A 24290-nucleotide genomic window follows, 5' to 3' on the forward strand; every position below is an offset into this window, starting at 1 on the left:
AATACCAGGTGCAGTAGGCATTAAAAAAAAAGAAAGAAAGAAAGAAAAGAAAAAGAAACTGAGCTAGGTCAGGAACAAGGTGTTGCTGAACTTAATATCAACTCACCTCAGGTTTCAGATGACTCTAGGGTAAAACCTGCCTTATGCATATTCCAGCAGGTCTGTAAACATTGGTACACTATGGAGTTCCTACTCTGCCTTTCCAATTCAGCTTCCAGTATCCCAAGCTGCTCTAGAAACCAGAAAATGTTCTTTGGAGAAAAACTGACAGGTGTAAAAAACTGACTGTTGCCCTCCTGGGTGCGCCAGTCCATTATGCTAGCCCATCTGATTCCTCCTCCTTCCTGCAGAGTCCCTTTGCCCATGGCCAGACTAACTCTTCATTCCCCTATACCCAGACTCAGCAAATGGCCTGAGAAGGAAAGAAGATTAATCTTCACCCAGAAAGAGCTTTTCCATATCTGAATTTAGTTTTCTTAGAGTTCTTTCATCCACAGCTCTCTGTCTTTAAAATTTTTAATTTTTTTAATTAAATTTTTTATATAATGGGTATGTCGGGAATGATCATTTGTTATTGTCCTCTAGAGTCTTACTAGTAACTGTCACACATCAATTTTTCTCTCATAAGTTTAGCGAAATTTTTAAATACTAATGACAGCTAGTGTATATAATGACACAAACAAAAGGCAATTTAATATACATGTAAATAAAAGCACAAACTGATAAAACATTTTAGGAAGGCAACTTGGCATTATATTTCAAAAATTTAAATGTACTTACACATTCTTTACCCAATAAATCTACTTCAAGGAATTTATTCCATAGCAATACTTATATGTGTATAACGAGTTATATAAAAGTATGTTCACAACCAAATCAGAAAATAGCCTTGATAAGGTAAACACTTAAACAAATTATAGAACATTTGTACTTTTGTATACAATGGGACCTTGAAAAGAGTGATATAGATGAAAAGAGACTGAAGACATTATCAAATGAAAAGACCAAGTCTTAGAAAAATATTTGCAATTTCATTTATGTAAAAGTTTAACATATATGTGTGTATATTTGTGTTTGTATGGGGGTGGAGAGAAAGGACATTAGAAATAAACACAACATATTGTCAGTAATGCTTACCTATGGGGAAGGTACTGGGCATTGGAGTGGTTCACTGAAGACTTTCATATTTCATTCTGTATTCATATCTTGAACATTTACAATAAGGATTTCTTTTTTAACAGTTAGGTAATGTAAGTTATATCAAAAGATAGAAAACAGCAAAAATAAGGTTAAATGTTTATCAATTTTTTAAACTTTTTAAAACAACTGAAGATATTCCAAAGTAATGAACCAATGTAATTGCTTAAACGTTAAAAACTACACAAATTACTCAAAAAGAGAAAAAAGACTAATATTTGAAATAAGAATGAAAATGTATAACATAATATAAAGTATAAAATACAATTGGAAAAGGAACTTGATGACTTCTGTTAAAGTACAAAATTCATAACAGAATATTATACATTAGAGAAAATATAAATGTTTATAATTAGAAAATTTAGCCTCCATTAGACTAAATAAATACACATAACCTCTCTGAGTTCCATTGTATGTTAAAATTTCCATAAAATTAAATCAGAATTATAACTCTCAATGCTGTCAAGATTACTATGAATGCAAAGTAAATTATCACTTTAGAATGCAGCATCTATCTAGATCCAGCTAGTCTTTATAACTTTTAATTTTGAGGAATGTATTCAAAAGAACTTTTCCAAATTAAGAGAAAAGCTATATATATTATATGTTAATTTCAGAATTAATTTTAGAGCCAAAAAATATTCAACAATGAATGAATATATATATATGTATATTTATTTATTTATTTATTTTAAATTATGCTTGTGAAATCCAGAAACATTAAAAACATAATGTTGATATACTGGTAGATTAAGAAACAGCATTTAAAAAATGTCATTCTAGGTAGAGAAAAAAATGGTGTAGATGATAAAGGCTTTGCTCATCCCTCTAGCGACCAAAGCAAATTTGTGACAGAAACACGGAACAAATAGCAAGGAAAATAACCTGAGATCTAGAAGATCCCTGGACCAGCTCGCTCTGAGCACTAGCACTGGGTTAGCTGCTCTGGGGAGACCCTGAATTGTCAGAGTGAGGGCCGGAGGTGAGATGTGCTTTGTATAGAAGTTCTGGTGATATCCATGGTTTCTCTGTTGAACCTTCCCCCCTTCCAGTGTGTGGACTCAGTGCTGCCATAGCTGAGACATCATCAATTGGATAACAGCGGTCGCTCTGCCCAGAGGATTCCCTGAAACTCTGTCTTTCCCAACTTGCGGCCCTACCCAAGCCACATCCAGGTGTGTCCTTGGGAAGTCCTATGCTACATACTGAGCAGTGCCAAGACTCACAATGGTGGAAGCTGACCCTGGTTTCTGGTGTGGCTTCCTGAGGCAACTGTAACCACAGCATCTGTGGATTGCTTGCTGAATCTTAATAGGTGGTCCAAGAGGGACACAGGCTGGTGTTAAATTTGGCCTGCAGCTAAACCTCTCTCAGGACTGTGTCACTGGACACCTACTTCGCAAATCCATACTAATAAGACTGGAAGACTTAGGAGCTTTGCTTAGTACATAGAAGGAGACACGGAAAGGCAGTCAAAATGGGAAAACAAAGAAACAGAAACCATATGAGAGATTAGAACAGAGATCTAGGCATAATAGAATCAAGCAATCTAACAGATGCAGAGTTCAAAACACTGGTTATAAAGATGCTCAATGAACTTAGAGGAAGTGTAGATGAATTCAGTGAGAGCTTTAATAAAGAAACAAAAAAACACATAAAAATGGAAATGGAAATTATAAAAGAGAACCAGTCAGAAATGAAGAACACATTATCTGAGATGAAGAGTATATTAGATGGAATCAATCGAATGAATAAAGAAGATCAAACTACCGATATAGAGGATGGGAGAGCCAAGGACACTCAATCAGAATGGCAAGAAAAAGAAGTTAAGACTATAATAATAATTTAAGGAACCTATGGGACACTATTCAATGTAAAAATATCTGTGTCATGAGAGTAGCATAAGGAAAACAAGACATTGAAGAGCTATTTAAAGAAATAATGATGGAAAACTTCCCTCACATGGTGAAGAAAATAGACATACAACCCCAGGAAGCTCAGAGGGTCCCAAACAAGATGGATCCAAAGAGGCCCACACCAAGACACATCGAAATTGAAATGGCAAAGGTTAAATACAAAGAAAGAATCTTAAAACCAGCAAGAGAAAAGCAGTTAGTTACCCATAAGGGAGCACCTATAAGACAGGCAGCTGATTTCTCAAAAGAAACTATACAGTCCAGAAGGGCTTGGCACAAAGTATTCGACGTGATGAAAACCCAGGAATACTTTATCCAGTAAAGCTATCATATGGAGTCGAAGGACAGAAAAAGAACTTCCCAGACAAAAATAAGCTAAAGGAATTTATCAAGACCAAGCTAGTATTACAGGAAATGTTGGAGAGACTTCTTTAAGAAGAACAAACATATATTAAAAAAAAAAAAACAATTGTAATAACTACATTCTTAGCTAGTATTACAGGAAATGTTGGAGAGACTTCTTTAAGAAGAACAAACATATATTAAAAAAAAAACAATTGTAATAACTACATTCTTATCAACAAGTACCTCAAATGGAAAAGAATTAAGTACTCCAACCAAAAGATAGAGTGACCAAATGGATAAGAAAACAAGACCCCTACATATTCTGCCTACAAGAGACTCACTTCAGATTGAAAGACACACACAGAGTAAAAGGAAGGGGATGGAAAAAGATATTGCCTTGATGGACCTAGAAGGTATTGTGCTGAATGAAATGGGTTGGATAGAGAAAGACAAGTATCTCATGATATCATGTACATGTGGAATCTAAAGGACAAAATAAACAACAACAATAACAAAAAGTAGAAATAAACTCAGAAATACAGAGAGTATTTTAAATGCTCCTAGATGGGAGGAAGTGGAGACAGAACGGCAAAAAAAAACAGGCAAAGGGATTAAGTGGTACAAATGGATAGCTGCCGAATAGACATGGAAATGTAGAGTGTAGCATGGGGAAGATGGTTAATAATGTTGAAACAAATATGTAAGGAGAAGAGGGGTACTAGATTTAATGGGGTGATCACTTTGCAAGGTATTTGGATCTCTGATCACTATGCTGTACTATTGAAACTGGTATATTATTGTATGCCAACTATAATTGAAAAAAAACACTCATCGAATCGTACAATGTAAATACAAACAACTAATTGTCTATTATATTTCAATAAAGTTGGGGGAAAATGTCAATCTACTATCTGAAAATGAAAAAAAATGTATACATTCTTATAAGGAAAAACTGGGAAGAAGCAAAATTAAAATTATTTTGTTAGAATAATAGGCTTATTTGCATGTGGTATTTTTCTCTTTTAAGTGTCTTTAATACCATAGATATTTACAATCATAACAGGAAAGCAGAAATTCATGTACAGCTTTTGTCTTGTGAGATGTTGTCTATTGTCTTGATGTTGTCTTGTCTTGATGTTGTCTATTGCTGCAGTATTCTATTTCTTTCTCTTTTGCAAATAGAATATATCTGTATTCCTAACATTTAGAAACTTCCTAATCTTCTGTAGTTTTTGCAAGATTATAGATTGCATTTCAACAATCACATCTCCACATAGTTTGTATTCTCTGGGAAGAAATTATCGTAGGCATGAATCTACTAAAAGTGATTGCATGCTCCTCAATCCTCTTCTAATTAAATTTCTTATTTCTCTTACTGATTTTTTTTCAAAAGTCTTTAAGTTTTAGCACCATTTTTCTAGAAGCAAAATGTTACTTAGGTAGTTTTGTCTTATCTCTGTCATTTGATAACATTATATCATTATTCCCACTAGTTCCTTCCATCTTCCTGTTCCAAATATAGCTTGAAAAACCCTTTTTGTTTCTTGGGCCCTGATGTACCTTATCTACTGTTATCAGTGTCTGGCATGCTACCATCCATAATTTTGCACCTATCCGTTCACTGTTGGTATGTATGTTTTTTAAATCGAAATTTCTTGTAAAGTGTTTTGAATAGGTACATTGTTCCTCTTTTTAATTATCCTTAGATCATTTCAATTAAAGGAGCTTCCCAACATTCTTGAACTTTTTAAAATAAAATAAAATAAAATAAAATTTCAGGCATTGATATGAACTCTGGTTTCTAAAGTTTTTGAAAGAGAATCCAGTAAAAAAAAGAAGAGAATGGAAAATATGACTTTTTAATTCAAAACAGTTTCTTTAAATACATACCAGTGAGCAGTAAAAATTTGGCTCTATTTGTATAAAAGTAATAATTGGAAAATTAAAGTTTTTCTTATCTTTTTTTTTTTTTTTTTTTTTTTATAATTCAGCCATAGCATTGCACAGGTGTACATACAGGTAATAAAAACCATGCAGTGGGGTCATGACACTACAGAGTACTATGATCTTTTCCCAGACCACTTATTTCTAATTGTATTCAAACACTTAAATAGTTTTCTAATGCAATGAAACCTGCTCAGTTCAAAACAATAGACTTTTCTGGGTATAATAACTTTATTCTAATTGTGATGTTCAGAGAGCTTACTCCTAAGGAATATTTCTAACATTTTTCTGCACCTGATATAAACTCACAGAATTAAACACTTATGTAATAATGTATATTTCTGAATATAAAACATTTTTATTGAATTTCATGATAAGTTTGATCATTCTATAAGTCATTCAATTTATCATAACTTCCAAACTTTCAATATAACATGAGTTGAACATAAAAACTTATGTAAAATCATAGATTTAATGTTATGTCTTCTGATGAAAATGTAACATCATGAGATAATTTCTAATCCTCTGCCAAGATTCCAGCCTAAATTTAGTTTTTCTGGTGACCAAATAGATTATTTTCCCCCTTTTAAGTTTGTAGCTAGGGAGGTGAGTATCTGGATCACACTGGTACTAATGAGGAGAGCACCGAGATGTTTTTGTAAGAGTTAGAGTTGGTGGAACCCCATAGCCAAGGAAATGATGGATGATAAGATGGCATTTTAGGGTTAAAACACAGCACAAACAGACATATACACATAGATAAATCTTAGAAAATTTAACTCAAAGTGGATCACAAAAAAAAAATGTAAAAGGCAAAATTATAAGTTCTTAGAGATAATAGAGAAGCAAACCTACATGACATTGGGTATGGCAATCACAGATACACATAGACATACACATACATAGGTAGGCACTTGAAAGAATATATGTATATATATAATTCTATGAATAGTTATATAGCTATAACTATCAAAAATATCAGTATTCTGGTACATAGAAGTTGTGTAAGCCACCTGAGAACACTAAATAGACACTATTTTTCATGGTGATCCAAGGACAAGAGAAGAATGAAAATTGTTTGCCCTTTATCAAATTGTTACTGTGATTTTAGATGCCACTGAAGAACATTCAATAATCATCTTCTTTCTCCTATTATCCTAAGAGAGGGATGAAAACTGAGTGGGGAGCCTCCTGCTTGTCAAAGAAAGCAAGGAAGGATGGAGGAGAAAACTGAATTTACCTTCCTTTGGAAGCTTTCTGAGGTTTTACTAAATGATGAAAGGCTTATGAAAGCTGCTGAGGTAAAAAAAAAAAAAAAGAGTTAAAAAGCAAATCAGAGAACAAGAGTGAACCCTTTCAGTTACATAGCTCTGTACATACTGAATAACTTTTCCACTGCTGTGGTGTATGGACTGTTTATGGTACAGTGGCAACAAGCTGGCCCCAGAATGAATCATCAGGCTGACTCAAGGGGTGATCCTCAATGTGTAGCAATTATTGCTTCTAGGTGATTAATTTTCCTATAACTTTTTAAAAATTTTCATTAATGAAACTAACCTCCAAATGGGTTAATATTACGTAGTGCAGAGTTGGTGATGCTTCAATTTTGTGTTGCTTCATCAAAAGTCTATTAATTTTACTCATTTTCTTGGTTTGAGAAACACAGAGTTCATAAATAGATTCAAAATATCTTATGGAAAGATGAGGCTTTAAAGACTGATCTATTTCAACTTTTTTAGAGAAGAGAGAACACTTTCCTAATCTGGCAAACAACTTACCATGACCTGGTTTAGCAAATATAACTTGCAAGATAATTGACTGAACGTAACTGAAGATGAGAGTTTAATGGCAAGAAGGGTAGGGAGTATTGGGTAGGGGGTAACTTTAGAACGTGATACCCTGCCTAAGGATACTAGACCTGTGGGGGATTTAGGACAGCCAAAAAAAAGCATGTGAAATCATCATGAACCAATTTTCCATAGAATCGAAAAGAAGGTAAAACACCATCTGCTTTAGCTCCAGATAATTTAAGTAAAAAATAATTAAGGCCCAGAAAAAAATGTTTATCTTATGATCATTTAGATCAATAAGGCCAGAACTAGAACTCAATTCTCCTGACTTTCAGTCCAGATTTTTTGTGCAGTGCCACATGGCCTCCTTCTCTCAAGCAGATGCTCAAAGATCTAAATCTTATTCTGTGGATCTCAAAGCAACTGTTAACTGTGAATAATAACCACATTTTTAATTTTTCCTTCTTTTGTAAAAATTGAAAAACTAACAGAGAGTTGTACAATGGTCATGGTGGTCCTCATATGTGTGATGAACTTATGTCAGCTTAGAACCTAAAATGACCCATAGAGGGGAAAGTAGAAGTGGAAAGTTAATTTGCATCGCCATTTTGGTAGATAAAAATTTAAGTTTAGTCTGAGCCAAGTTTATTTGCATAGACTGGAAAATTATCTGCTTGTATTGTATATAGGTTTTTATTTTTTATTTTTGGTGGGACAGCATTTTGGGGAGTAGTTGAGGAATTGATTTGTATGTGTTATCTGAAATGTCTAAAACTGTTATTTCATTTGAACAAGAAAGATAAATGAACAGCCATTACAATGCAGAAATCTTGTTCTTTCATTTCCCTTGCTGGCACCAAAGCCAGTGTTCAATATCCTTTGATTGTACACTCCATAATGTAAGAAGTTATCATTTAAACCTTGGGTTCTCATACCCTGGCAGGCCTTACAGATTAGGTACATGTATGTTTGTGAGAATTTCTGTCACAGAGTCTCCTTGAGTTCTGTTAATTTGTAGTATGCTAAGAATAAGAATGCCTTCCCATAACTTTATGGTTAGACTTTGCTACCACTGCCAGAACTATGGAAAATTTTAAAAATTAGAAAATAAGAGCCTGTCCTTGATTGTATATATTTTTTTTGTTTTAAGTATAAAAGTAATACAAGCACACTGTAGTATTAAAAAAACACACACACAATTAATAAGGCAGAGGGTATAAAATGAAAGATAGCAAATATATCCACACCCATTTTTTACATATAAATGAGAGCATATTATATCTGTTGTATTTCCACTTGCTCCCCCTGCCCACTTTTTAATACATTCTGGCCATTTTTTTCATTTCAATATATGTAGGTCTATAACAATGTTAACAATTCTACAATAGTTTCATTGTATATTTGTATGATAAATTTAAGAATATATTTATCCAGTTCCATATTTATAAAAACTGTTTTTTTTTCCAGTTTCAATTGACAAAAATACTTTAGTGAATGTCCTTTCAGAGACCTCCACTGACTAAAACAGGTAAACAGTAATCACAAATAAAGTGAGGCAGAAAGCAACGATGACCAAATGCAATGATCTTTTACTCTTTCTCACTAAGAATTGGAATACAAATATAAGTTGGAAGAACATTTGAATGAATTGTTCCAACAACAAACTTACATTCAGATTTGAAAATAGGATACATTTCGTAGGTGGGAGAGGATTCAGACAGCTTTCTTCCCTGCTAGGGAACTAAATAAATTTCAGCAAAAAAGAAACAACAGAAATAATGAATTGCTAAGCAACAGAGATCCTGTTTACATGTAAATATCGGTAGCAATAACAAAAATGAAACAGTGAAAGAATAACACAGGAAATATGATCTGTAAGTAAAATTGCCTATAATAAAATATTTGGGTTTTGTTTTGGAGTGATTTGGTTTTCCACGAATCAAAGGTTATTTATGTTGACACCATCTGAATTAATCTGTCCCACAGCTAACCTGACATTTAGCAATTGGCCATCTGTCTAAGAAGAAATTTTATTCTAACAGAGACAAAGACCAAAAAGGTGTTGTGTATTAGCTTCTTTTTAAAAGACCTTAATAAGAAGGCCAGCTTTGTGGTGCTTTAGCCCTTTCTTAGTAACTCTGAAAATCTAAGGAATATTTCTACTAAGCTGTTGACTCTTTAAACTATATTTCTGTATTCTTTTTACTAGGGTAAACTTTTTACCTTCCAGTGGAATCAATAGAGGCTAAATAAATTTACATATTAATTTCAGAGTACAGTCCTCTCTTAACCTCAGACAACTGCATAGGATTCTAATATTTAGGATGTTGCTGCCACTCAAAAAGAACATGAGAGCGATCTTTATGGAGCATAACACTCATGGCTCGTGTAGAATCTTGAGGTAAGCTGGTCCTGACTCAACTGACACCTGAATATTTTTATCTTTAACAATATTTCTGTTCTCCACCCCTACTGTAATGAAAACCTCTTGGAAGAAAAGAAGAAAAACTTTTAAAAACTATTTTTTATCTATAATATTGTCATGCTTTGCATATTATTGGTATACAATAAATGTTTATTGACTAAATCCCCACTTTATTGACTAACTTTGTAGTACACTAAAAATGCTATGTATCATTCAAAGATTTATTCATATACTCAATAATTAGTTATTGATTACCTACTATGTGCCAGACAATGTGTGAAGAGTTGCTCATTCATGAATCTAAGGTTTTATTGGAGAGGTCTGGTAACCAAACAACAATTATCCATGAATGTGTATTAATGACAAGGTGCTATGGAAACATACAACAGACATCTCAGGAAGAAAGAGATATCTCAGTCAAGATCACAAGGATAAGTAAGTTATTCAAATAAAAAGAATGAGAGCATATAGAAGAGGAGTGGCAAAAATGCTACAGACAAATTTAAATGGTGTGTGCAAAGTCCAGAGAATGATCATGACATGTTTGAGAAACACAAAAAATTAAACATGGCTAATGCTTACATGAGATGGAAAGGGGGTAGACCAGGCTATTGACTGCTTTATAGGTCACTTTCCTTTTGAAAATAACAGTAAATTCTTTTCCGTTTCATCCATATTTAGTTTTATTTTTTTAATGAAATAAAATGCATCTATTGATTCACAAAATCAGTGAGAAAAGTTATGGCTAGATCAAGGAAAAAAAATATATATATATACACACACACACACATATATACACACTATCTATTAAATGTATATTTAATATATTAATATATAAATATATATTAAATACATTTTAATATATATTTAGATATATAGTAAATATATTTAAATATATAATTAAATATATTTTAATTTAAATAATATTAAATATATTTAATATGTTTATATATTTAAATATATATTCAAGATTTTATTATTTTAAGAACAGTTTTATGTTCACAGCAATATTGAGAGGAAGATACAGAGATTTCTCATATAACCCTTGTTCCTACTCTAGTATCACTATCGCCCACCAGAATAGTACATTTGTTACAAATGATAAATATACATTGACACATCATAATCACCCAAAGCCCATAGTTTACTTACAGTTCAACCCTGGTGTTACATTCTATGGGTTTGGATAAATGTATAATGATATGTGTCCTTTTTTATGGTTTCATACAGAACATTTTCACTGCCCTAAAAATCCTCTGTGGTCTACCTGTTTATCCATCCCCCACCCTAATCCCTGACAACCACTGCTCTTTTTACTGTTTCAAGAGTTTTGCATTTTCCAGCACTTTATATAGTCGAAATAATGTAGTATGTAGACTTTTCAGATTCATTTCTTTCACTTAGTAATATCCATTTAAGATTTCTCTATGTTTCTTTATGGCTTTATAGCTTATTTCTTTCTAGCTCTGAATAATATTCTATCGTCTGAATGTACTACAGTTTATTTATTAATTCACCTACTGAAGAACATATTAGTTGCTTCCAAGTTTTGACAATTATAAATAAAGCTGCTATAAAACACTCATGTACAGTATTTTTTTTTCTTTTTCTTTTGTGTAGGGGGCATAGTTTTCAAGTGTTTTGGGTAAATAACAATGAGAGCAATTTCTGGATCATATGGTAAAAATGTATTTAGTTTTGTAAGAAATCTTCAAACTGTCTGTCAAAGTGGCTGTACCATTTTGCATTTCCACAAACAATGATTGGGAGTTTCTGTTGCTCCACATCCTCGACAGCATTTGATGTTGTCTGTGTCCTAGATTTTGGCCGTCCTAATAGGTGTGTAGTAATATCTCATCATTGTTTTAATTCACTGTCTCTGATGGCATATGATGTGGAGCAACTTTTTACATGCTTACTTGCCATTTGTATATCTTCTTTGATGAAGTGTCTTATAAAATCTTTGGCTCATTTTTAAAAAATTGGGTTGATTTTTTCTTCTTATTAAAATGTAAGAGTTTGTTGTGTATATTAGGTAATCATTTTTTATCATATGTGCATATTTAGTATTTTAAATTTGTTATATTTTAAAATCATTACTTTATAAAGTTTTCCACATGTTCAATCCTACCTGAAGATGTTACAGTCCCCATTTCTGTGCTAGAGACCCCCCTCATAAGAATCACAATCCTTTTTCTTTCAATTTAGAATGCCCTTTTCTCAGTATTATTGTGCAGCTGTCACCTGGTACTTTCCTTAGATATGATTTTTATAATGTCTAGACTCTTTCTTACTGCTCATTTATGTTGGATGAATATATTCATTCACTTTCCTGATATAGTCAGTTATTTTGATGATCATATTTCTAGAAACTTTTTCATAAAAGTAAAAATGGGAGTTAGGCTTTTAATTTTCTTAATTTTTTTATTTTTAGGTTTTTACATGTAAAAATATTGTTTTTCTGTCCTCGGATGTGTTCTTAGTGATTATACATGATTAACAACTAACTTCTCTACTGAAATAATGGAGGACAGAAAGCAGTGGAATAAAATACACAAAATATTTAAAGAAAAATCTGTCAACCAAGAATCCTATATGCAGCAAAGTTACTATTAAAAAAATAAAAGATAAATTAATACTTTCCAGATAAATAAAAACTGAGAGAATTTGTTGTTAACAGATCCAGCTTACAAGAAATATTAAAGATTAGATCTTTAGGTTGAAAACAAGTGACCACTAATAGTAATTCAACTAGCAGAAATAAACAAAGAGTAAAGGTAAACAAAGAGACAAAAGTAGCTATGCAATTATAAAAGACACTAGAATGCGTGTATGTCTCCTTTATTCTCTTAACAGATTGGAAAAACAATTGTATAAATAATATGTGTAAAATGTATTCTTAGGCCTATAACATGTAGAAATGTAATATATTTGCTAATAATAGTATAAAGGAAGTGGGTGGGAGTAAATTTCTAATGGACTAAGATGATAATGACACATGGTTAAGTAATATAATTGTAATAATGTACTGTTGTGTTTGTAATAATACTATAAATATATGTAGATATAGATATAAATATAGATATAGATATAGATGATATAGATATAGATATAATATAACAAAAAAGAGAAAGAAAATAGAAATATACAGGATTAATGTACTAACATATTACTGGAATTAAGCTAGTATAAATTTAAAGCTTGTTCTCATAATTTAAGGTATATAAGGTAAACTCTAAAGTAATCACTAAAAAACATACATATATTTTTAAAAATTTAATAAAATTATAATGCTACACTAAAAATTCTAAGTGCAAAATAAAGTGTCAAAATAGAAATAGACAAAAAAGGCATGCAACATATAGAAAACAAAAGTAAAATGGCAGACATAAATCCAACTTATAAATAATAACATAAATGCAAATATTACACGATTCATTTAGAATTTAGAATTTGTTAGACCAAATGACAAAACATATTTCAACTATATGTTTTCTCCAGGAGACACGCTTTAGATTCAAAGACATATATAGATTTAATGTAAAAAGATGGGAAAAAAAGACGTCATGCAAACAGCAATCACAAGAAACCTGAGTGACCATCCTAATATCAGACCATTAGACTTTAAAATAAAAAAAAATTACTAGAGATAAAGAGAAATATTTTATAGTAAAAAAGTATCAATAAAGCATCAAAATAAATGAAGCAAAAACTGACAGAAATGAAGGTAAAAATGGGTAATTCCATAATAATAGAATCTTTTATATTCTACTTTCAATAATGGTTGGAGCAACTAGACATGATCAGCAAAGAAATAGATTTGAACAACACTGTAAACCAACTGCACCTAGCAGACACCTATAGAACATGCTACTCAACAACAGAATATATTTTCTTCTTAAGTCAACATGAATCATTCTACAGGACATACCATATTTTACCCCATAAACCAAACCTCAATAAATTTAAAAGAGTAGAAATAATATAAATCTCTGAAAATAAAGGAATGAAATTAGAAATCAATAACAAAAAGAACCTCAGAAATGTGGAAAATTGAATAATGTATTTCTAAACAACAGACGGATCAAAGAAGAAACTAAAAAGGAAATCAGAAAATACTTTGAGATATGTGAAAATGAAGATGCAATGTACCGAAACATGGGGTTCCTCTAAAACAGTGCATAGAGGAAAAATTATAGCTGTGAATGCTTATATTAAGAAGAAAGATCTAAAATCAGTAATCTAAACTTTCATATTAAAACACTGGAGATAGAGTAGCAAACTGAATATAAAGCAAGAGAAAGAAAGAAATATTAAAACAAAAATAATGAAAAAGAATACCACAACAATAAAGTTCAATGAAACAAAAGCTGGTTTTAGAAAAGCTGAAAAAAAAAAAACTAGCTAGTTTGACAAAGAAAAAAAGAAGAGACTCTAATTTCTAAGATCAGAAATAAAAGGGGACTTTTCTATTGACATTAGAAAAATAAACAGATATTTAAAAAATTCTATGAACAATTATATATCAATATATTAGATAACTAAGGTAAAATGGACACAATCTTAGAAAGACTCAAATTCTGTAAACTGACTCAAAGGGAAATGAATGATCTAAATAGACCCATAACAAGTGAAGAGATTGAAGTATTAGATACAAAAGGAAACAAAACAAAAATTAACCATAAAGTAAATTCCTGGACCAGATAGCTTTAACACTGAATTCTATCAAACATTAGAAGAATCAATTACAATTTCTCACAAACTCTTCCAAAAAATGGAAAAGAAGAAAAATCTCTCAAATTCATTTTAGTGACTTCATACCAAAACGAGTCAAAGACATCACAAGGAAAAAAAACAAAAACAAACAAACAAACAAAAACAAAAAAATCAGATAGCTATCTCTAATGAATATAGAGGCAAAAAGGCAAATATCCTAAAAAATTTGCAAATCAAATTCAGCATTATATAAAAAGAATTATTCATCATGACCGAGTTAGATTTATCTTAGTGATGTAGGGTTGGTTTATCATCTGAAAAACAGATTTATGCAATACATCTTATCAATAGAATAAAAAACAGAAATCACATGATCATTTCAACAGATACAGAAAAAGATTTGACAAAATCCAAAACTCTTTTAGGATTAAAGCAATATAATATGAATTTAAAAGAATTTCCTCAACTTGACAAAGAACATCTCTCAAAAAACAGCTAACATCATACTGGAATACTGGATGATTTATTCCTAAGATTGAGAGCAAGACAAAGATGTCTGCTCTTACCACATCTATTCGACATTATACTCAAAGTTCTAGCCAGAGAAATTAGGCAAGATAAAGAAATAAAAGGCATCCAAATTTGAAAAGAAGATGTGAAACTATCTCTACACACAGATGGTCTTATATATAGAAACTTATATATATAAGTTCTATCTTATAAGATCTCTATATAAGATCTATATATATAAGTTTCTATATATATATAAGTTTCTATATATATAGATCTTATATAGAGAAACTCTAAGGAATTCAATAAAAAAAATTAGAAATAATAAATGAATTCATCAAGTTTGCAGGATACAAGGCTAAAATATAAAAAAATTTGCATTTCTGTAGACTCGCTTTGAACAATCAACAAAATGAAATCAAGAAATAAATTCCATTAACAATAGTATCAAAAAGAATAAAATATTAGAAATAAATTTAACAAAATAAGTGCAAATTTTAGATTCTAAAAACTATAATGCATTTTTTAAAGAAATTAAAGATCTACATAAATGGAGGGAATACACCATTTTCAGAGATTAGAAGATTTATCGTTCTGATGGCAATACTCTTCAACATTGATCTGCGGATTTGACACAATTCTTACCATAGTATCAGTTGACTATTTTGTAGAAATTGATAAACTAATTCTAAAATCCATATGGAATTGTAAGGGATGCAGAAAATCCAAAACAATAGCAAAAAGAAGAATAAAGTAGGAGAATTTACATTTTCTGATTTCAAAACTCATACAGAGCAACAGTAATCAAGACAGTGTGGTATTGGCATAAGGACATGTATATGTAATCAATAAAATGAAATTGGAAGTACAGGAACAAAACCATTCATCTATGGTGAAATGATTTTCAACAAAGATGCCAAGACTTTTCAATAGTGAATGAATAGTCTTCCCAATAAGTGGTGCTGGGACAACCAGATAGCCACATGCAAAAGAATAAAGTTGGGCCTTTATTCATACCATATACAAAAAGAGTATAATGGATCAAAGATCTAAATGTAAGAGGAAAAACTATAAAACTCTTGAAGAAAATGTAGCAAAAAATCTTTATTACATTGGATTTGCAAATGATTCCTAAGTATGATACCGTTGGCAGCAAAAGAAAAAATAAACTTTATCAAAACAAAACTTGTGCTTTAAAGCGTTCCACAAAGAAAGCGAGAAGCTAACTCACAGAATGGGAGAAAATATTTGCAGATCATGTATCTTTCTAGAATATACACTTTTTTTTAATACAAATTAATAATAGAGGCATTTAACCCAATTAAAAAGGGGTGAAGGATTTGAATAGATTTTCCTCCTAGGAAGATATAGAAATGGCTAATATGTACACAACACAATAAGCACATGCATAAATGCTCAACATTATTAGTTATCAGGAAAATGTAAATCAAAACCACAATGTGTTACTACTTGACACCCACTAGGGTGGCTAGAATAAAAATGAAACTTTGAATACGTTATACTAAGTGAAAAAAATCAGTTACAAAACACCATATACTATATGATTTCATTCTCATGAAAATCCAGTAACAGGAAACTTAATAGAGACAGAAAGTAGATTCACAGTTGCTTAGGGCTGGGGTGGAGGAGGAGCAGATAAGGGATAATACTTAAAGAGTACGGAGTTTCTTCTTGAGATAATTAAGAGTTCACAATTGATTGTGGTGATGTTTACATATATCTGCGAATATACTAAAACTTATTTAATTGTACCTTTTAAATGGGTGGATTTATGATATATGAATTCTATCTCAATAACTATGAAGAGGACAGGGAGGATGGAGTGAAAAAAAAAGGTATAGAATTTTACCTGAAGCTTCAGTTTCAGATAGTAAATCAAAAGAATTTCTCTGACTTCTAATAATCTCTCCCTCTCCATCTCCCTCCCTCTCCCTTCTCTCCTTCTCTCTTCTCCCTTCTCTCTTCTCTCTCATTAGGTGCTTGGATTTCACCAGTCTTTTTTCTTTTTGCTTTTTACTTTGTGGTATTTCTGGTAGCAAGACAGCCCAAACTCAGGAAGAAAATCCAACTAGAGCAAATTTTGCAAGGCACAACTCAAAGATACTTGCTGGTCCCTGTAGACCTTAAATCTCCATAAAGCCCTGTGATAATTTAAGGTGAGAGTAGGTGATATTTTGAACTTTGCAACCATAGAAGTTATATTGGACTGAAGATATGGGCCAGTAGATACAACTTTCTTAGGAATATATATGATGTGGAGTGGGGAGGGCTACTGAGTATTGAGTCAGCCACACTCCTGACTTCTTTCAAAAACAGGAGGAGGCTGGAAGTGTTAAAAAGAGCTCTAGATTAAGAACTTGTCAAGAAATTTTTAAAAAATGTATTCTCACCTACTACTATAGCACAAAAATGAAGTACATAGACTTTAGAGTCAGAGATGAGAGCTGTGTGACCTTCCCATCTTATTAACTGCTCTGAGCTTTGTCAACACGATTGAGAATAGACAAAAAAAAAAAAAAAAAAAAAAAAAAAATCTTAGATTTGAAAGTATCTGAATATTTAGTTCCCCAGTGCAGTGGAGCTCTGTGTGTTCATAGGTAGCTTGATATGTCCAAGTATGAGAGTGTTTAGAAATTGTTTAAAGAGCTCATGAAACATTTTATCTGAGACATGCTTACTGAATGAGTTCTGTTTTCTACTTCTAGTAGCTTACCTCAAGAGTAAAAGTTGAGGTTTGGGCCTTTTTTTCTTATTAACAGTCCCCCTCACCCCCATGTCATGCAGTTCCCACAGATTGAGATCAATACGCTCTGGCCCAAGATAGCATTGCCTATGCTTCAGGAGCCCAAGTGACATTAAAACATAAATTTAGAAGTCATTTATCCTGCAGTTTCCCCAAACATATCCTGAATAAAGAAATTCTAAAACTTGTTTTCAACGACTATCCCTCTCCACCTTTTTTTTTAACTTAAATTATGACTAAAGTCAGTTCCAAAGCACGTAAGTGCCAGTGATTTTGCCAGTGATTTTGCTTTTCGTATGCTATGCTTTTACTGGCTTTAAAACTAATCTAATCATTCAAAAAGTTGCAAAACCCAGCCCTGAGGAATAAAGCAGTACGAGGCAGCCTTAAACGGGGGAGGGTGGGCATTCAGGGCTGCTAAGAGACCATTTCCACCAGGTGTGACTATATTAAAGCCATATTTCACTTTAATAGGGAAGGAATGGAAGGGACTTGGGGGAAGGTGGCCCCTCCTGACGCATGGGACTCCATTTGGGCTAATAAAAGAACACTTAGCTGTGAGGGCTTGTTACAATTAAATTGTCTCTAAACAGTTGGCTGCTTAGTAAACATCAAGAGTAGAACAGCTGGAGCACATGCAGCTGAAGGAACTGAGTCTGCCCCTGTCGCTGGAGCCAAAGCGCTTTTCTTTGACCCTAGTAAATCCAACTGCATAAGAGGTGCTGCTGAAGGTCCTTTTAGGCCTTCCCCTCCGCCCCCAACAGAGGACCCACAACCAAGGTATCGATCTGCCCAAAAGCAATCTTTTTCATTTCTCATGCTATCCCGATCTGCCCAAAAGCAATCTTTTTCATTTCTCATGCTATCCTGTTCTAGTATTGTTTCAGAGTGATATTAGCCCTGTTAAATGATTCGAAGATTGTTGCTTCTGTTTCTGTTTTCTGAAACAATTTATAGGATACACTATTTATGATTTGATTGGTTAATTGAACTTGCTATAAAGCCTGAGAACAGTGACTTTGTCGATTTTTGGTTTTAGATGTATAATTTGATAAGTTTCGATGTATGTGTATACCATGAAACTACCATGGTCTAGTGAAAGTATCCATCGAGATACTTTCAAGATAGTAAACTATCCATCATCTCCAAAAATTTGCTCTTCTTCCTATGTGATCCCTCTCTCTGGGTTCCACCACACCTTTAGTCCTGCCTGGGCCCCAGATAATCATTGATATATTTTCTGTCACCACAGTTTGCATTTCCTAGAATTTTGTATCAGTGGAAAAGTACAGCATTTGCTCTTTACTGTCTGAGTTCTTAAATGAGCACAATTATTTTAAGATTCATTCATGTTAAGTACATTAGTAGTGAATGCCTTTTTATTGCTGGGCAGTGTCCTATTGTATGAACCACAGTTTATTCATCCATTTATCTACTATCCAATCAAGATTTGGGTTGATTCTAGTTTTTGGCTATCAAACTTTAAGCTGCTATAAACATATGTGGACAAATATTTATATCATATGATTCTGGTTCTTATGGGAAAACACCTTACAGTGGAATGGTTTCATCTATGTTTAATTTTTAGGAAATTGCCAAACTGTTTTCCAAAGTAGTTATACCATATTACCTTCTCACCAACAGTGTAGAAGAATTCAAATTTCTCCACATTCCTGCCAATGCTTAGGATAGTAAGGATTTTAACTTTAGCCATTCTAATAGACATGTAGTGATATCTCATATGGTTTTAATTTGTAATTCCCTAGTGACTAATGGTGCTGAAGTTCATTCCACATGCTTATTTCCATCTGTATTATCTGTGTCAATTCAATTTTTTTTATTTTTTAATTGGAGTTTTTCCTTATTATTAAGTTTAAAAGCTCTTTATATGGTCTGAGTGTAAATATTTCATCAGATAAATGATTTAAAAATATTTCTACCCAACTGAAGCTTGTCTTTTAATTCTTTTCACAGTGTCTATCAAAAGGTAGAAGTTTTTAATTTTAATGAAGATCAATTTATTAATTTGTTATTTTGCAAATAATGTTTTTGATGTTGTAAGTAAGAAAACTGTGTCTAACTCAAGGTCATAAATATCTATGTTTTGTTGTAGAAGTTATGTAGTTATATGTTTTACATTTAGTAGAATTTTATTTCAGTTAACTTTTGTATCTGGTACGAGATATAAATTGAAGTCATTTCCATCCATCCTTCCTTCCTTCCTTCCTTCCTTCCTTCCTTCCTTCCTTCCTTCCTTCCTTCCTTCCTTTGCAGTGTTAGCAGGTTTAAGATTGGAAAGTTTCAATAATTTCAGCAGGCTCTGAGGTATAAGGTCTGTCTATATTTGTCTGGTTCCTGGCAGGAAAATAATGGGCAGAATGTGAGAGTCTTGTGAGAGTCCTATAAAAAAGATGGTTGGAGTGTGGTTTCTAGATGGGATGATTTGCAAGTGAAAGATACACTTTATAGGCAGTTTACTATCTCTAGGAATTGGATAGTCTTGGGAGGGTAGTCTCTCCAGAATCAGCAAAGCTTTATATGTTAAAGCACAAGAAATACAGAAAATAAAAAAGCATGCTTAATACAATTGATTTTTTCAAAGCCCTGATTTAGCTTTTCTTAATTTTTCCTATTGTTTTTGTTTCCTGTTTCATTAATTTCTGTTCTGATCTTTATTATTTTCTTTTAATGTAGGGAGGAGGCAAGAGAATTAAAAATATTAAGCAAGAGTCTATGGCCATGACACTCTGAACAAGCCCAATCCCATCTGATCTTGGAAGCTAAGCAGGGTCAGGCCTGGTAAGTACTTGGATGGAAGACCACCTAGGAAGACCAGGTGCTGTAGGCATAACAATAAATAAATAAATAAATGAAAAATAATCAAACCACATTCAGGGACTGGTATTGCTGATCAGCCCTGCAGCCACCCCAGAAGGACACCTTCAGAACAAAGGAAGATTTTTGCTAGATTACTAACAACCCATTCTCCACACCTGTGAAGGGAAACCAGGAACCAAGAGTCTTTCCCTATGACTAAAACCATGGGGAGCCTATGGATTAAAGGCTAGGAACTGCCAGCAGGCCTTTCACTCTACATATTCTTACCTTTTCATGCTACATACCCTTCCCCCTCCTCACTGTATGTCCATATCAAAGTAAGTGGGTTAACAAAGTTATTTAAACAACAACTCACAGGAACTAAAAAATGATATATAAACTGAATTCTCTGAACACTCTGCCCTCTACTCACTGTCTTTCCAAGCCTCTCTTGGTCCCTCTCACTCTCTGTCTCTGAGAGGAGACCATACTCTGTCTGTGGAGCTTTACCTCTTTTCTAATAAACTTTCCTTTTGACTCTAACTTTGGCGTGTGTGTTGAGTTTTTTCTATGCTCTCTGCCAAAGGACCCTCTTCTCTCGGGGCAGGGCTTGGTCTCCCCCACCAACTTGGGGAAATTTGCTCTCTCCTGCATCACTTTCTTCTGCTTACTTTTGAAAAATTTGGTTTTTCTCTAGTTTCTTAAGGTAGAAGCTGAGATAATTGATTTGAGACTTTCTTTTCTAAAACAAGTACTTTAAGTGTTAGTAATTTTCTCTTAAGTACTGCTTTAGCAGCATCTCACAAATTTTGAAATGATGTTTTACTTTTATTCAGTTCATAATATTTTCTAATACACTTTTTTACTTTTTCTGTGTTCCATGTGTTAATTAGAAGTGTGTTATTTAGTTTCCAAGTATTTGGACATTTTTTAGAGATCTTTTTGTTTTGATTTTTTAATTCCAATATCATCAGAGAACAAAATTTCTATGACTTGATTTTTTAAAAATTTATCGAGACTTGTTTTTTGGCCTTAAATGTAGACGTAAATATTCCATATGCATTTTTTAAAAAAATGTTTATTTTACTATTGCTGGGCGGAGTGTTCTATAATTATCAATTACATCAAGTTGGATGATAGCATTGTTCAAGTCTTCTATACTCTGTTTGACTTTTGGTCTATTCTATTAATTATTGAGAGAGTGTTGAAATTTACTATAATTTTGGAATTTTTGATTTCTCCTTTCAGTTCTACAAGCTTTCGCTTTATGTATTTTTAGGTTTTGTTTTTAGTGCATAAACATTAAAATTGTCATATCTTCCTGATGAATTGATTCCTTTTTATTATAAAATGTGCCTTTTTTACTCCTAGTAATATAATTTGCTTTTTAATGGATTGTCTGTTATTAATATGGATACTACAGCTTTCTTTTGATTAAAGTTAGCATACTATATGTTATTCCATCATTTTATTTTTAAGCTATTTGTGAATTTATAGTTAAAGTGTGCCTTTCTGGTTGGTATAAACTTGAGTCTTGCTTTTTTATTCAATCTGATAAACTTGGTTTTTAAGTCAGGTTTTTAAAACATTTCCTTTTAATGTAATTATTGATAAGATAGTGTGTCAGTCTAACATCTTAGTATTTGCTTTCTATTCTATTCATTTTTTTGTTCCTTTTTCTCCTTTTTCCTGCCTCATTTTGGATTCAGTATTTTTTAGTATTTCATCTCTATTTGTTGGTTTAGTAACTATGTTTATTAGATTTTTTTGATACACATCTTTATTACTGTCTACCTTCAAGCGACATTATACACTTTATGTATAGTATAAGAACCTTATTATAGCAGTTTACTTCCAATTCTCCCTTCTTGTCTTTTGTTATTAAATATTTCACATATACATATGTTACAACCTTCATGTTTCGTTTTTATTCTTCTATTTAAACAGCCAATTATCCATTGAAGATATTTTAATAATAAAAAAAATATTATATATATATATATATATATATATATATATATATATATATATAAATCTTAACTAAGATGAGTAGTGTTCATTCTTTTGGGTATATCTATATATCTACATGGACTTATTTTTCATCTGCCTTAAAGATTTCCTGTAACATTTTTTATAGATTGGTCTTATGGTGATGCATTATTTTAACTTTTGTATACCATTTTGAAAAATATTTCCACTGAGTATAGTATTCTAAGTTTGGAGTTATTTTTTCTTTCAGTACTTAAAATATATTGCTACATTGTCCTCTTGATTTCATTGTTTCAGACAAAAAAAATCATTGTTATCTTTTTAAATAATGATTTTTTTCCCCTCCTCAGATGGCTTCTAAGATTTTCTTTTTATCATCACCAATTTTCATCAATTTAATTATTTGTCTTGTTGTAGTATTCCGTATTTTTTTGTGCTTAGGCATGACTGTGCTTTTTAGACTTGCGGCTTTATAGTTTTCAACAAAATTGGAAAAGTTTTGTAAATTATTTCTTTAAACATTTTTTTCTGTTTCCTCTTCTTTTTCAGGGATTTCAAATACATGTATTAGGCCACTTGAAGCTAGTCTGGAGTTCACTGATGCTTTTAAAATTTTTGTTAATTTTTTTCTTTCTGTAAATCATTTGGACAGCTGTATCTTCAAGATTAGTTCATCTCATTCAGTCTAATTTTAACCTGAAAAACTTCAGTTTTTATCTCTAGTTTTTATCCTGAGGCTGTTAAGAAACTTATAAACAGTTTGATCCTTTTATTTCCTGCTTTGTAGACCTGTTAGTGGGATCATAACAGCATTTAGTCTCAGACTAATTATTTCCTACTATTAAGGCAAGACTTTTCTGAGTCTTGTACTCAATGACTCATAAATTATCAATTTTTTCCATCTATTTGGTTGTAACGAGCAATATCCCTGTTACATGTCTGCTACTATTCCTTCTAATCATTATGCATTTTTCTTTCCCCTGCTTCAAGTAGTTTCCTCACACACATGTGCTGATGAGTGATTTGCTGAACAGGAGAATCCTCTGCTTGTCTCTGGATTTTTCTCTGTGTGGCTTGCTCCTGACACTGTTCTGGGAACTCCACTCATCTTGATCACCCTGGACTTTCAGTTGTGTCTCTTAAACTCAGGGATATTTCCATACTTCTTCTGGGTCTCCCATTCCTAAGTTATATCTTGGATACTCTCAAAAAAGTCAGGTGGGGAAATCTTAGGCCTCATCTTATTTCTTTCCTAGATCTAGATCTCTCTGAGAGATAATTATCCTTTGTTGCTCAGTCATTATAAGTATTGTTGTGGCCTGTATAGAATAGACCAAACCAAGTATGCTCTTAAAGGCTGTTTATTAGCCGGAGGCTGTCCTGTACAAAGGAGTAGCCCCGAAATGCCAAGATACAAGGTTTTTAAACCCTAAATCCCATTCTTCATTCTATCTTAAACACAAAGGTCTATCTTTCTCCTATTCACTACCTGTCAACCCACTGGTCAGGTGTGCAAGCGGGGAGTACAGAAGCAGAAAGCTTGTTGTTAGAATGTTATGTTCCTGGGTGATTGCCTATGTTCCCATGGGCAATAGCCAGTATTCTCGTGGGAGATGGCCAAACAGTAATTTTCAGCTTATAAACAGTTGATTACTTTTCATGCCACGCAAGCAAGCAGGGTTGCACAGGCTAAAATTGGCAGTTAGCATATGAGCTCATTGTTACAAGTTTCATGATTAACAGAATGTAGTTAGGGATTCCAGAAACTAGGCCTAAGTTATAGACTTCCTTTGTCCAGTTTCAGGTTTTAATTATCCTTTAACCCTTTCACATTTCAGCAGGCTATCACAGTATGACTCTTTCTATCTTACTTTTCT

General features: G+C 32.4%; 1 pseudogene; it reads left to right on the plus strand.

Moving 5' to 3' along the window:
• The first annotated feature begins 20336 nt into the window (after positions 1-20336).
• Positions 20337-20455, plus strand: LOC120610571 (uncharacterized; annotated as a pseudogene).
• The last annotated feature ends 3835 nt before the right edge of the window (positions 20456-24290 follow it).

This window comes from Pteropus medius, unplaced genomic scaffold, assembly GCF_902729225.1.
Source record: "Pteropus medius unplaced genomic scaffold, Ma_sr-lr_union100, whole genome shotgun sequence".
In the NCBI taxonomy this organism is placed as follows: domain Eukaryota; kingdom Metazoa; phylum Chordata; class Mammalia; order Chiroptera; family Pteropodidae; genus Pteropus; species Pteropus medius.